Source organism: Cavia porcellus, unplaced genomic scaffold (assembly GCF_034190915.1).
Source record: "Cavia porcellus strain 051 isolate PalLab524CR breed Dunkin Hartley unplaced genomic scaffold, mCavPor4.1 scaffold_13, whole genome shotgun sequence".
NCBI classification, from domain to species: Eukaryota; Metazoa; Chordata; class Mammalia; order Rodentia; family Caviidae; genus Cavia; species Cavia porcellus.
In genome coordinates this window covers 3,156,730-3,171,013 of record NW_026947496.1, presented here as the reverse complement: position 1 = coordinate 3,171,013, position 14,284 = coordinate 3,156,730, and the positions used below count along the sequence as shown (strand labels likewise).

At 42.3% G+C, this 14,284-nt stretch overlaps 1 pseudogene; it reads right to left on the bottom strand.

Annotated features, from left to right (window-relative positions):
• The window catches only part of LOC100712597 (prolactin-like), a 54,049-nt pseudogene extending 41,729 nt beyond the window's left edge, over positions 1-12,320 (bottom strand).
• Between the last annotated feature and the right edge of the window lie 1,964 nt (positions 12,321-14,284).

The following is a 14,284-nucleotide window of genomic DNA, read 5'->3' as shown; positions in this document are numbered from 1 at the left end:
GGATTCATCCCAGGAATGCAAGGATGGTTCAACATACGCAAATCAATAAATGTAATCCACCATATCAATAAAGCCAAAAATAAGAATCACATGATCATTTCTATAGATGCAGAAAAAGCCTTCGATAAGGTCCAACATTTATTCATGATAAAAACTTTACAGAAAATTGGAATAGATGGTCTTTACCTCAATATAATAAAGGCCATTTATGACAAACCAACAGCGAGCATCATACTAAATGGCCAAAAATTGAAAGCCTTTACTTTAAAATCAGGCACATGACAAGGATGTCCTCTATCACCACTCCTATTTAATATAGTACTGGAAGTACTAGCCAGAGCAATTAGGCAAGAAAGAGAAATAAAAGTGGTAAAAATAGGAAAAGAAGAAGTTAAGTTATCATTGTTTGCAGATGACATGATACTCTACATAGAAGACCCCCTAAACTCCATTGAAAGACTCTTAGATACAATAAATAAATTCAGTAATGTGGCTGGATACAAAATCAATACTCAGAAATCAATAGCATTCCTATACACAAACAACAAAATCACAGAGAGGGAAATAAGAGAAACTGGACTATTCACATTAGCAGCAAAAAAAAATGAAATATTTAGGAATTACTCTTACGAAAGAAGTGAAAGACTTATACAGTGAAAACTATAATACACTGAAAAAGGAAATTGAAGATGATCTCAGAAAATGGAAAGACATCCCTTGCTCATGGATAGGAAGAACAAACATTGTTAAGATGGCCATTCTCCCAAAACTGTTATACAGATTCAATGCAATCCCAATAGAAATACCATCAGCATACCTTATAGATCTAGAGAAATCACTCCTAAATTTCATCTGGAACCAGAAGAGACCTAGAATCGCAAAGGCAATTCTAAGCAGCAAAGACAAAGCAGGAGGCATCACAATCCCTGACTTGAAATTATACTACAAAGCAACAGTAGTAAAATCAACATGGTATTGGAATCAAAACAGAGCTGAAGATCAATGGAATAGATTAGAACATACAACCACAACTACAAACACACTCAACCACCTTATCTTTGATAAAGGAGCCAAGCAGGTTCACTGGAAGAACGACAGTCTCTTTAATCAATGGTGCTGGAAAAACTGGCTCTCCATTTGCCGAAAACTAAAGCTAGACCCATGTCTATCACCATGTACTAAATTAAAATCTAAATGGGTCAAAGATCTGAATATTAAAACAGAAACACTAAATCTATTGGAAGACAAATTGGGTAGAAAACTTGGAGATATAGGAGTAGGTAGAGAATTCATGAACAGGACTGAAACCGCACGGGAAATACTTCCCAGAATCAATAACTGGGACCACTTCTTATTAAAAAGTTTCTGCATGTCAAAAGAAATCGCCAGCATAGTGAAAAGAAAACCCACAAACTGGGAAAAGATTTTAGTGAATTCTCTCTCAGACAAGGGACTCTTGTCTAAAACATATAAAGAATTAAAAAAACTCAGACCTCCAATATTCAAAGATCCGATCCAAAAATGGGCATCTGAGATGAATACGCAATTCTCAGATGAAGAAATGCAAATGGAAAATAAATACATGAAAAAATGCTCATCATCATTGGTCATTAGAGAAATTCAAATTAAAACCACACTGAGATACCATCTCACTCCTGAAAGAATGGCCAGGATCAAGAAAACCAACAACGACAAATGCTGGAGAGGCTGTGGGGAAAAAGGAACTCTCCTGCACTCTTGGTGGGAGTGTAGACTGGCACAGCCTTTGTGGAGGTCTGTCTGGAGATTTCTCAAAAAGTTGGGATTGGAAATCCCATTTATTCCCGCTATTCCACTTCTAGGCATATTCCCAGAAGAACTGAAAGCATCATACCACAGTGATATATGTGCACCTATGTTTATAGCAGCACAATTTGTAATCGCCAGATCTTGGAAACAACCCAAGTGTCCATCAACTGAGGAATGGATAAAAAGTTGTGGTATTTCTATACAATGGAGTATTATTCAGCTATAAAGAAGGAACACATTGAGATATTTATCAATAAATGGGCGCAGCTTGAGACCATACTCATAAGTGAAATAAATCAATCTCGCATGTATGAATACCGAATAGTTTCCCTAATGTAAGTAATGATTCAAATATATAAAAAAAAGTGGTAATCATGATTCCCCATTATGTGGCCTTGAAGCCTTATAAAATTTTCACTTATTAATTAGAAAGGCTTTATTCTGGCCTTCTTGATATATATTTGAAGCTATAGTATATGAAGTTTTACCCAAATATTTCAAGGAAAAAGACAGACACTATGGTAACTACTATTCTTTAAAACAATTATTTAGTTATTTTTTATGTTTATTTTAATTAAGGAAAAAATGTAAAAAAATAGGATATATAATAGTAACTCTTTTTGATTTCCTATTAACTTGTTTTGAAGTCCTGTAATACTCCCACGATCTTGTTTTGACTGACTAGACTCTGTTCCATTCTGTGCGATAGTATCAAGTTTGAGGGTATAGGCAACTACTTTGAAGGCAATAAGATTCACTAAGATGCCCATTCTGGTTTGACTATTGTCTCCTTTGGAAGTCCTGTAATGTTTACAATGCCTAAGTTTTATTGGTCTTGTTCTCTACTGTTTTGTCCAACTTTATAATATCTAATGATATAGACAATTCTTTTTAAGGAAACAAGAGACAACGTTGATAACCATTGTTAATAACCTTGTACTCTGTTCTACATCATGTGCTATGTTTATCCTTGGTTTTGACTGACAGCTTTGTTTTGCCATATTTGACTTTATTCTCTCCCCCCCCCAAAAAAAAGTAATAAGAACTAAGGAGTAATAAAATCCAAAATGTGTAAATTTTGTTGTAAAAAAGAGAGGGAGGAAAAAAAAAGAGCTCTAATGGATATAACAGCAAGTGTGTTTAGGGGTGTTAAATAGCTGACTATATTAATGTTTTTGGATCATTGAGTACAGCTGTTTGCAGTCTCTCTTTTTGAATGTCTATTATGTATTCTTTGATACTGTGATGTGAGCAACTATTTCCAAGATGATAATATGTAATCTATTAATAGGTAATTTCTTACTGTTATGTTGTTTTTTGTATTTCTGTATTATGTGTAACCTTACACCACTTTGTTTTGTTTTGTATTTTTCTTTTTCCTCTTAAATAAAATTTAAAAAAAAAGAATAAATACACTAAGTCATGTTCATAGGTACAAGAAGACAAGTTGCCCTAAATCTGGCCAGGTTAAGATTCACTGGGCAATGGTTGACACCCTGGGCCTGATCCAAAATTTATTAACTCCTGAGTGAAGAAAGGAGTGGCTTGAGGATAAATATGTTGAGAATGGCAAGAACTACATGAGACTTGTGAGTTAGGTTGAGCTAGAGTCCAGAAAATACCACTGCAATGTGAAGAGAGTAAAGTATGCAGAAAGACCAACCTGCATAACTAAACTGGAGTAGCATTTAAGTGTTTAGCAAGGTGTTGGTTCAGTTTCTGATATGTAAATATTTGTGCCCTGAGAAGCTATAGCCTTTTATGTTGAGTCTTAACCAAGTTGACATTCCTGGAGCTTTGCTGCTCAGCCATCCCACAAAGCTCAACATGTTAGAGGGGGAAGTGAGGCAAAGAAACACAAAACTGTGGGCTGACTTCACAGATTACACATCAGTGCCTAATGTGCAGCCTTATTTACATTGGTTATAGCCAGTTGAAGGGAGAAGGAAACAGCTAAGCCAACTCTGCACACGTCAGGAGATAGAGCCCCAATTTAACAAAGTGGAGGCAAACCTGCATTCATGGAGAGATATCCACACGGGCTTCCATATCTTTCCCTTCCTTGTCTTTCTGAAGGACCTAGAGGAAGGTTACTTGTGATTGCATGAGCTCTAGTCATCACCACGTTGGGAATACTCTATGACAGAATGAGAAGAATACCAAAAAGATAAAGAGTGTGATAAATCCAATGTGAAACCAAAGATGAGTCTTGAAATTTGCAAATGGATTCAATTGATATATAGCAACAGCATAGTTATACGATCTTGAATTTGATTATCAAATTTAGCTGTCTATGACCACATAGAAAACACTAGCCTCTCAAGAGAATTGATAACAAAAGGAATATTTTGATGAACTACTCCTTGTATATGTTTTTTGGTTATTCCGCAACAATGTAGGATTTTGTTATATAGTGATGAGTTAAGAAAAAATCAAGTCATGAGGGAGTGATACTGTAAACTTTTAATCTGCTCTCCTAACCACAAGACAGAGTTTTAAGAGTACTAGCTTGGCTTTGCAACTTGATATCAATTTCTTGAACTTTCTAGCACTCATTATCATTTATAGTTCAATTGTCTACAGAGTGGACAGTTTGTACTGAGTGAGCTAAAGTTGTAGAGACAATAGCTGTGTTAGCTGTCAAAAGTACCAATGGAAGTAATTCCTGCAGTAGTCAATCCAAACATTCTCTTGATCTGATTGTTAAATTTTTAACTAATGGCTCTATCAAGAGGAAAGTGGGTGAATGGTAACAAGGATGTATGAGATCAACTGAAAGTAAAACTGGGCATACTGCTCAAGATTATTATTATTATGGAGTCCATAAAAAGAAGTTCAAGTTCGATACAATGGGTTAGAGAACAATTAGGACATGAGAACATATGTTGTTGCCACTCTGATTTCCCTATCAGCAGTATATGAGCATCATTAGCACCTATGCTTACTATGAGAGACCTAAGACCTTGTAATACTACTGCTATTATTCCTCCATTTACCAGCTGAGGATACTTAGTCTGCAGCTGTCCAGCATGAAAAGGAAGTGTTAATTTCCATAACATATACTGTATAAATCTAGTTTTGTCACTGATAATGAGTCTGAGAATAGGAGTACTGAGGCTTCTGCCTGACCATGTAACATTAGACAAAGCTTTTGAGGTTGCTGGATTGTCAGTAGAGCCTAGAAAGGAAATCTCATGGCAATCTCGATCTTTTCCCATAAGGAATCATCTAGGTCACCAACCCACAAAGTAATACTTAAATTTACATGTAACCTGTCAATGGTGTGGGTCCCTGTAAGACTGACAATTTCTCAATCACCTTCTTCAAAATGAGGGGCATGTACTGCTGGAATATATAGGAATGTTTGATTTAAAATCTCTTACAGGTTTACATCTGAGGAAATAGAAATTAAGGTCAGTAAGGAGAATTGTCCTTTAGAGAGTAGTACTTTCCACAGCTGATCTACAGTAGATAAACATGGGCTAGAATCTTGCTATAGATGAGCTACTCAGAAAGGAGATTATACAAACTGAGAGGTAATATTAAGCCTAACTTGTTCTTGTAAATGCATAATAATATGAGGGCCAGGCAGGAGAGTATGTAGGATTACTGCTCTCTACAAAATGAAAATTTCTGGAGGCTTATCCATCTAAGTGAGAGGTCTGAGCAGAGGTGGGTTATGGATATAAGCTCAGTGCTCCTGTCCATGAAACATAGAAATACATGCTGTAGATGCTAGGGTAACAAGCACTTCAAGGAAAATGTATCAGTTGATTCGATGAAAGCCTGATTTTTAAATAGATTGCAAGTCTCAGGAACAGTCTGCTGTCTGCCCTCTCAGGATAATGGGCTGTGTGCTGTCAGGTTCATTGCTTGGGGTCTTGGCAGAGGGTTTGACATGTTTTTTCTGATAGATTCTGGACCCATAAAGTCTGTGATGGTCATAATATCTGCCAAGTCTGTGGAAACTTAAGCATGTTTTCTGCCCTGATTTACAAGTTATGCTGGACTGTTCCAAACATGTGTTTGTAGGTCTAGGAAGTTACAAAGGGATTTCAGAGAATCGTCAGATGCCTGATCCCAGTGTAATATCCCTGGTAGCAAATCAGAATCAGTGACTAGTTATTGGCTAGTTGGTTTTGAGTGACTGTACTCAGTTATTGCTTGACCTCTGTGATTACAGATTATCCTTGTATGATGTTTCATATCTCAATTATCAGGAAATGCCTTTAATGCTTTATTAATATAAACAGGATCAGTATCAGGTTTTCTTGTTTGTAACAACCTTAAGTTAACAAAAGACAATACACAATGCTGTATGACATGTTTAATTTGTTTACCTGAATGGCAACATGGCATGCATCTATAAAGGGATGAAATTATTTCAGTTTGTTGTAAAATGTTATATGCTTAATATTTATTTGGAATAACTGATTAGTTTCAATACCCTTAGTATAGCCACTCTGTTGGGTAAATAACTAGGAATGAACTGAAAGGAAAGACATGCCATGAGGATTTCTCTACCTTGTGCTATGGTAAATTCAAATTCCTTTTTTCAGAGAACTATACTTATGATGAAAAAATGCATAGGATTGTGTCAATGTATTAAATATTAAAAATAGACTAACAAGAGCTACATTGCAATTACTTAATGACAGTGATCCTGAGAGATTACAATAGGTTTTCTTACGATCAGTAAAGAATGGGGCAGTTTTACTGAACAAAACCATTAGCACATTTACAATTACTTCTAATAGAGTGGGCTTGAGGGGATCACATTGCAGATGTTCTTTTATCTACAGTAAAAAAACTTTCACTTTTTTTTGCATACAAGTATCAATTCCCTTTATCATAAATCCAACTTCAGTTTTACATAGTTAAACTGAGAGTGCAACAAGCCATTTTCCAATGCATGTCTGTCTATCATGGATGTCATGGAGGAGTGACAGTGACTATAGGGAGCCTAAGCCTATGAAAGTTTTTTTCAGAATGGACTCAGGGAGTCCATTCTGAAAAAATAGGTGTCTGTGATTGCTTGTTTACTATGGAGACATCAGTTCTCATATCTATCAATAAAGTAAGAGCTTTTCTATTTAAGTTATTAGATTGTGATTTGATATATCATGGGAAAATAAATTTCATTTCTTAATGGCTCATTTCTAATGGGTTCACATGCAGGTTTAAGGGCAGGAGTGATACTTTCAGTGGGACTTAAAATTGGCTTTTTTCCTACCAATGAAAGAATGTAAGAAGCCATGTGTAAATCTAATTCTGCACTCTAGTTCCTCTGAAGGAACAGGGAATCAAGGGAAGCAAAGGGATTGTGGACTCTCTGATTGGAATTGGATACAACTGACTTAATTGTTCCCAAATCACTGAAGTAAGAACTAGGGTGTCTTACTTTTGCTGAGGCTCTTTATTTTGGCACATGATTTGTTTTTCTACAAGGGTGTGAAGTTTTTATTAAACTTAGTTTTACAATGTTTCTTCCAATGTAAGCTTTTCATGCAGTGAGAATGGATATTAGGCACAGCTTCAGTAGCCAAAGAGACTGGTGCCATTAGAAGCACTGTGCCGTGTTGGCTAGTATGAATGACCTCATTTGCCACAGTTAAGACTTTTAATCAGATCAAATTTATTGCTCAGGATTTGGGATATAATCTGTTCTATGAGCGTAGTGGAATGGGGAGTGGATCCAACATTTGGGCAAGCATGGAGGTAGAGGGATAGATTTTCAGTGCCAACTCAGAAGGTTATTGCTTCTTTATACCCATTGTTAATGTTTTCTAATACTAACCATCAAGTGACCACTTTCCCTGCAATTTTATGGGAACCCTGCCTATTAATAGCTTCTTGTAATCATCCTACAAATCAAGTGAATGTTTATGTGGAACACTGGAGTATCTGAGTGAAATGTTAATTAGATGCTCTCTCTTCTGAGATAGAAATCCATGCATTGCCAGGTTAGAAGTTGTTCACACTGCATGAGAAAAAGGGACAGGATCAAGCCTGAAGTTTTAAATAAGCTTATCTGCCCATGCCAGATATCACTTCCTGTGTAATAGCTTTTAAAATGTTATCACTGCTATCTTGATTATCTTCAGAGTTTGTGAGTAAATTGGAAACGTTTCTCAAATCTTTAAAATACCTTGCAAATTGAATCCAATTGATAATCTGTAATTTTTAAAGAAGCTTCATTTGTCTCAGCAGCCCTTTGAGAGACACATTGTCTTGATGGTCTGCTTCTTTTGTTAGATTTATCTCTGGAACTATTTCATTTTCAGTGGCTTTACTCATCATCATTTTGCAGCACTGTTCTAGTCTTTAGTAACAGAACACTGGGATTGGCCTGGCTCATTTTGTTATAAAGGCAGTAGAGCCACCTTGACTAGGGAAAAAGTGACTACTGTTTTAGGGTGAATTTATTTTTCTTTTGGAATTCAGGCTTTTACCTATACTGTCCCAAGCTGTTATATCAAGTGTTCCAGCTTGGGGAAGGAAAGACAGAATGAGCAGTATAAAAACTTGCTTGAGTAGCACATTAAGGTCTTCATCATTTGATAGCTTTATAATCACTAGGCTGACATCTGTCTATCTGGCAAATAATGAATACATTTGGCCCATTGTTGCCCTTGACAAATACATTCCTACTTAATACTTGTGTCTGAGCAATATAATTAAAAAACTGCAGCTTACCTTACAACTTGTCTCACAAGACCCAGTGCGTTGTCAGAAACAGAAAAGCAGATTTTGTATTGTGAAAATCCTGCATTCCAGAAACATGGACAGTAAATACTGTAATCCCTTTTTCTGTGCTCCTCCCAGTCCAGGAAGTTTATGTTTGTAATTCCACTGAAACATTATTGGAATCAAATCAACCACTCCAGTGCAACCCAAAGGGAGAGAAAACCCACTAAGACATGTACATAAATATAGGAAAAAGAGAGTGGCCGAAGGATGAGTGACAGTGAGAATGACAGAAACTACATGAAACTGTGAGCTAAACTTACCAAGGTCAGAAGAAACCTCTGCCATATGCAGAGAGAAACGTATGCAGAAAAATTAATCTGGGGTTCCAGGAGAACATGGCGGACAGACAACAGCAACTACTGGAGGCTCTCTGAAAGGCTCGGCTCAGAGGCCAGGAATGATGTGGACTAAGGAGACATGAACCGGTAGAGATATGCTCTGCTGACTCAGGAACAAACTGGGCTGAGAGAAACCAACTTAGAATAGAGTCCTGGCGCTAAAATAGGAACAGAAAAGACTCGGTGTGGGGGCTCGACCCCGCACCATTGGAAACCGCGATTTGGGTTTCCCGCCGCCCGGTGGCTGGCTGCCTCCACAAGCGGCTCAGCAAGGAGAGACGCGCAGAAGCTCTGGGAACGGGAGTCTGCGAACGGAGTCGAAAACAGGATGGACAAGGAGGCATACACGAAAACTGACTGGTGGCGAGGTGAGGGAGAGAAACTGACCCCCTACCACAGTTTGACTCCAGCGAAGGACTTTCTGGGCTCGGGCAGTCCTGTAAGAGCAGGGCGTGGTGGCGACTCCAGCCACACATTCCCCTCTCGGACGGGATTGTTGAAAAGTGCCTGGCCTGCATGACAATGCTGGCAGACTCGGTAGGCTGGCCTAACCCAGATCCCAGAGCCTGACTGTGGCCCGGAGGAGTGACTGACTCCCGAGTAGGCTGCCTCCTCCGCAACTCCCTGGTGCACAGCAGTGGGCGGGAACAACTAGCCAGCGCACTTTGATCAGGCTGTGGCTGACAGGCAGGGAAGCAGGGCCTCCTATGTAAGCTTGCATTTTATAAGGAACAGAAAATATGGGGAAGGGAAACAACAAGAAAGGCTCCTCGGCCCCCAATTCTGAGAAACAGGCAATAGTGGACACTGCACCAATATACATTAAGCGCCATATAGAGAACCTCATAGACCAATTCAGGAATGAAGTTATCAACGACCTGAAGCTAGAAGTATGCAGAATAGTTAGAGAAATGCTAAGCACCACCCAGGAAAAAACAGATGGTGGAATGGAAGAACAGAAAAAGAGGAGAGAATTGCTTGATGGAGAAAACAGAGAAAGCATTGAGTATGTGAAGCAGGTTCAAAGGGACTATCAAGAAATTAAGAAGTCTACCGAAGACTGGCATAACAGCTTGAAAGAAAGTAAGGACAGACTATCTGAACTGGAGGGCAGACTTGTAATATGGGAGAATGAAATGAAAAACTTCTTAAAAATAACAAAGAAACAAACAGCAATAATACAAAGACAAGAAGATGATAAGAGGAGCCATAACTTAAGGATTAAGAACATAAAAGAAGAAGTAGGGACACAAACAAGTGAATTACAAAAGCTACTCACAGAAATAATCCAGGAGAATTTTCCTAATTTAGCAAAAGGCAAAGATACTCAGATGTATGAGGCATACAGGACCCCAGCTACCTACAACCCTAACAGAGAAACACCCAGGCATATAATAATAAAAATTCCAGAAATTCAATACAAGAACAGAATATTAAAAGCTGTAAGAGACAAGAAACAGACCACTTACAAGGGAACACCTGTCGGTGTCGCTCCCGGCCGGCAGGAAGAACACACGACAAGATCTGGCGGTGGTCAGGCTTTTCTTTATTCTCTCCTTATACAGTCTGCCCCGAAGCCTCTACAGGTCCGCTCTCCGCGGCTCCTTCCGTGCTTCTTTCTCTACAGTCTGTCCCGAAGCCTCTACCGGTCTGCTCTCCGCGGCTCCTTCTGTGCTTCTTCTCTACAGTCTGTCCCGAAGCCTCTACCGGTCCGCTCTCCGCGGCTCCTTCCATGCTTCTTCTCTCGTGGCGGGAGAGGCACTCACTTTTATAGGGTTACAGTGGCCAATCAGTTCAAAGCGCGCAATGCGGGCTGATTGGCTAACATCAGTTGTTGCTAGGCAGACTATCTTACAGAGCGGGTTGTTTACCAAGCAGGAAGCAGGAGATAAGCACCATCTTAGCACACTTGATGGGAGGGGTAATCTAGCTCAGGCTTTGCTCTTTCTTACAGGCCTCACATCCGCCAAGTAAGGCAACCGGGCTCGGCCACGGCTCCCAACATCTCCCCCTATTTTATTTTACAAGAACGAGCGCATCGCAGCCCGTCCTGGATCGAGCATAGAGGCCTACGCCCTGTATCTGAGGCCCACCGCAGGCCTTTGGGTTGGAAACCGGGTGGCTGTCCCAGGGTCCACCAAGGCATTGAGGCCCTCGTCCTTTTTTCCAGGGCCAGGAACGAACTGGATGGAACCTGGATGCACATAGGCATGCGCTCATGCCACTCCGTGTGATCCCCTCGGAGAGGCATCTAGACTCTGGGCAGAATCTAGCAATCCAGCGGCTTTTGTGCGATGTGGGGTAGGGCCTGGCTTAGGTCGAGTCATGCTGGGGAGGCACGCTCTTACCCGTCATTGACTCACCCACCCTGCTACATGTTGTTGTCTAGGGAGGAGAATGTGGGAAGCCTGTCACTTTTAAACGCGGTCGTAGGCCATGCGAGCGAGCCATGCGTATGCCTGGGGGTCGTTTTGCCCATTCTGGACCGCTGCCAGAGCAGCATGGGCAACCATGCGGACCTGATGTCGGGCCGCCGCAAGGCGTCCATTAATAAACGATGTGACCCATCTGAGCAAGAATGGTCCTATAAGTAAAAGCAGAAGCAGGCAACAGATAGCACTCCCAGTATAGAGGGCAGCCCTTTTTTGGCTCATCTTGACTTTACGTCTACGGCTGGTCCCTGGTGGGGCAAGTCTGGTCTTCGGCCGATGGACTTGTCGCACGTGTCAATCTCTCTGGGACCCACAGTGGTTCCCGTCCCGGTTCCTGCGGAAAAACACAAACCGCACCTCGGTTCCAGCTGATTACCGGATCCGGGCCCATCCATTGTCCTGTTAGGACATCTTTCCATTTCACCCATCCCTTATTGCTAGGGGATCGACTAGAATGCTCCATAGCTGGTGAGCGGTTATTATTGTTTAAATTTAAAAAATTGTATGTGAACAGTGCCATAGATAACCGTGCCTTTGGAGGCAGGCCTTGGCTTACTCCCCCTCTTTGTTTATATAAAACTTCTTTGAGGCTTTTGTGAGCTCTCTCAATAATTCCTTGACCTTGAGGATTGTATGGGATACCATGCTTTAATTGTCTGCCATTGATCTTAAGCGAAAGCATGGGCCTCTTATCAAGAGTCATGTGGAGTCCCTCAAAAATCTCCCCGGAGGAGCCAAAGCCTTGATCTCCTCTGGTCTTTTGCTTAGACTGGAACCTCTTATGGAGGCTGGGGAGCAGCAGGAGCTGTGCTATCCTGTTCCCCTCATTAATTACCATAGTACCTACAAGAGTTTGAACCATAATCTTAATATTTTCTGTATAATCTGAATCTATGACCCCAGGGATCACGGTGAGACCCTGAAGGGCCGTGGAGGACCTTCCGATTACTAAGCCAACTGTATTTTCAGGCAGCGGTCCTTTGAAGGTGGTTTCGACCACCTGAACACCCATGTCGGGCGCTAATATGAGTCTGGAGGCGACACAGAGGTCCACGCCTGCTGACCCAGGGGTAGCCCTTGTGGAAGGCTGCCACCCTGTGTTGTTCTGTCTCGGGGGTGGGGGCCCGCCGGCAAGGAGGGCCCCCTCTGGCCGTTTTTTGGCTCGTTAACATCTCGGCCACAAATACAATTTCCTTGAGCATCATAGACTGATCTGCAATCCTCTGCCTTATGTGGGCCCTTTCTGCATCTCCCGCAGACGCCATACGATCCCTCGTTTTTGGGGCGAGGCCTGGCGCTTGTGTTATTCGGGCAGTCGCGTTTGATATGCCCTGGATCCCCACAGCTGAAGCACCCCTTGGCCTTGCGCTCTTTCCTCGGCCCTCGAGGGCCCTTTTGTTGTACTGCCACGGTTAGGAGGGCCACAACTCCTGAATGGGAAAGTGGCCCCCCTATTTCTCTGCATATTCTGATCCAGGCGTTAAGGTCCTTATTCTTATGTGGGGCTATTGCTGCTTTACATTCTTTTGTACACTGTTCAAAAATTAACTGCCTGATGAGCGGACGAGCCACATCCTGGTCAGAAAATATTTTATCGGCAGCATCCTGCATCCTGGCCACAAAGTCAACGAATGGCTCCGTGGTGTCTTGAACTATTTTTGAAAGACATAGGGAGGCTGTTCCAGCACCACTTACCTGCTTCCAGGCGCGAAGCCCTATGGCATTAATTTGTTCATAAACAGCGCCGGGGAACTGGGTCTGATCATCTGCGTGTTGGCCTTCTCCCATAAGCATATCCTTATTCCATCCCCGGTTTCCCCGGCTGGCATTTCTCTCAGCCTGTTAGGTGGAGAACTCCGCGTACCAGGCTCGCCAGTCTAGGTAACTACCCGAGGGCAGGCAGGCTTTTGCCAACTGGACCCAATCCGCGGGGGTAAGGGGCCCGGCGGATAGGTTCTCCAGCATGGCAATGGTATATGGTGCAGTAGGTCCGAAGGTCGTAACAGCGCTTTTAAGTTCTCTAATCTGTTTTATTTCAAAGGGTTCCCACACATTATGTCCCTGGCCTAGGGCCATTTGTACAGGGTATATCCCATAGGGGCCGCTATCTATCCCTGGGAACGGGTGGTCTTCATTAGACACACGACCCCCATGCCACAGCTGTCTGTGGAAATAACGTCCCGCCGGCGACGGAGCATCATAAGATGGCGGCCGCGGTTGGGTAGAAAATGGCGGCCTAGGCATTACTTCCTGTACTGGCTGAAGAGGGGGGAAGTCCCAGGCGGCGGCCTCGCGGTGAGGGACCGCTTCCGGGAACGAATTCCAGGGCGGAGCAGAAGGTTCTGTCTCCCTCCCCTGCCAGGGGGCGCTCAGAAGCTCTCTGCTTTTTCGTAAGCCTAGTTGAGCGGAGCGCAGTTCTCGGCGCAACGTGGCGAAAGAGCTGTGTGCCTCCCTATCACTTGGCTTAGCCTCCCGGCAGTCGGCCCTTCTGGTCTCCCCATTATTCAAGTCTCCCTCTTCCTCGGAGTCTGACGACTCTGAGGCTTGAGCCCTGTCTTCTATACCTTTGTCCTCCTTGACGGACCCCTCTCGGGAGCTCCTTGACTGTGCCTGTTCAAACACCTCGCGTACTTCTACAAGTTCTTGAGAGCTCCCCCCATAACTACCCTCACTCTTAGTGCCGCTACTTGGCATGTTTCCCATTTTTTTTTAATATGTTACTCACCGCGTGAGGCCCAAGGAATCCGCCACTTACACGTGAGCCTGAGAGGAGTCTACAAACCCTGTAGGTGCGCGCCACCCAGGGCCCAGGTTTATCCTCTACTCACCTGTCCTGCAGCACTGTACTGGAGAATGCAGTCCACCGCCGCGTCTCGGGGTTGATCAGTCCCCGTACGGGCCACCAGTTGTCGGTGTCGCTCCCGGCCGGCAGGAAGAACACGCAACAATATCTGGCGGTGGTCAGGCTTTTCTTTA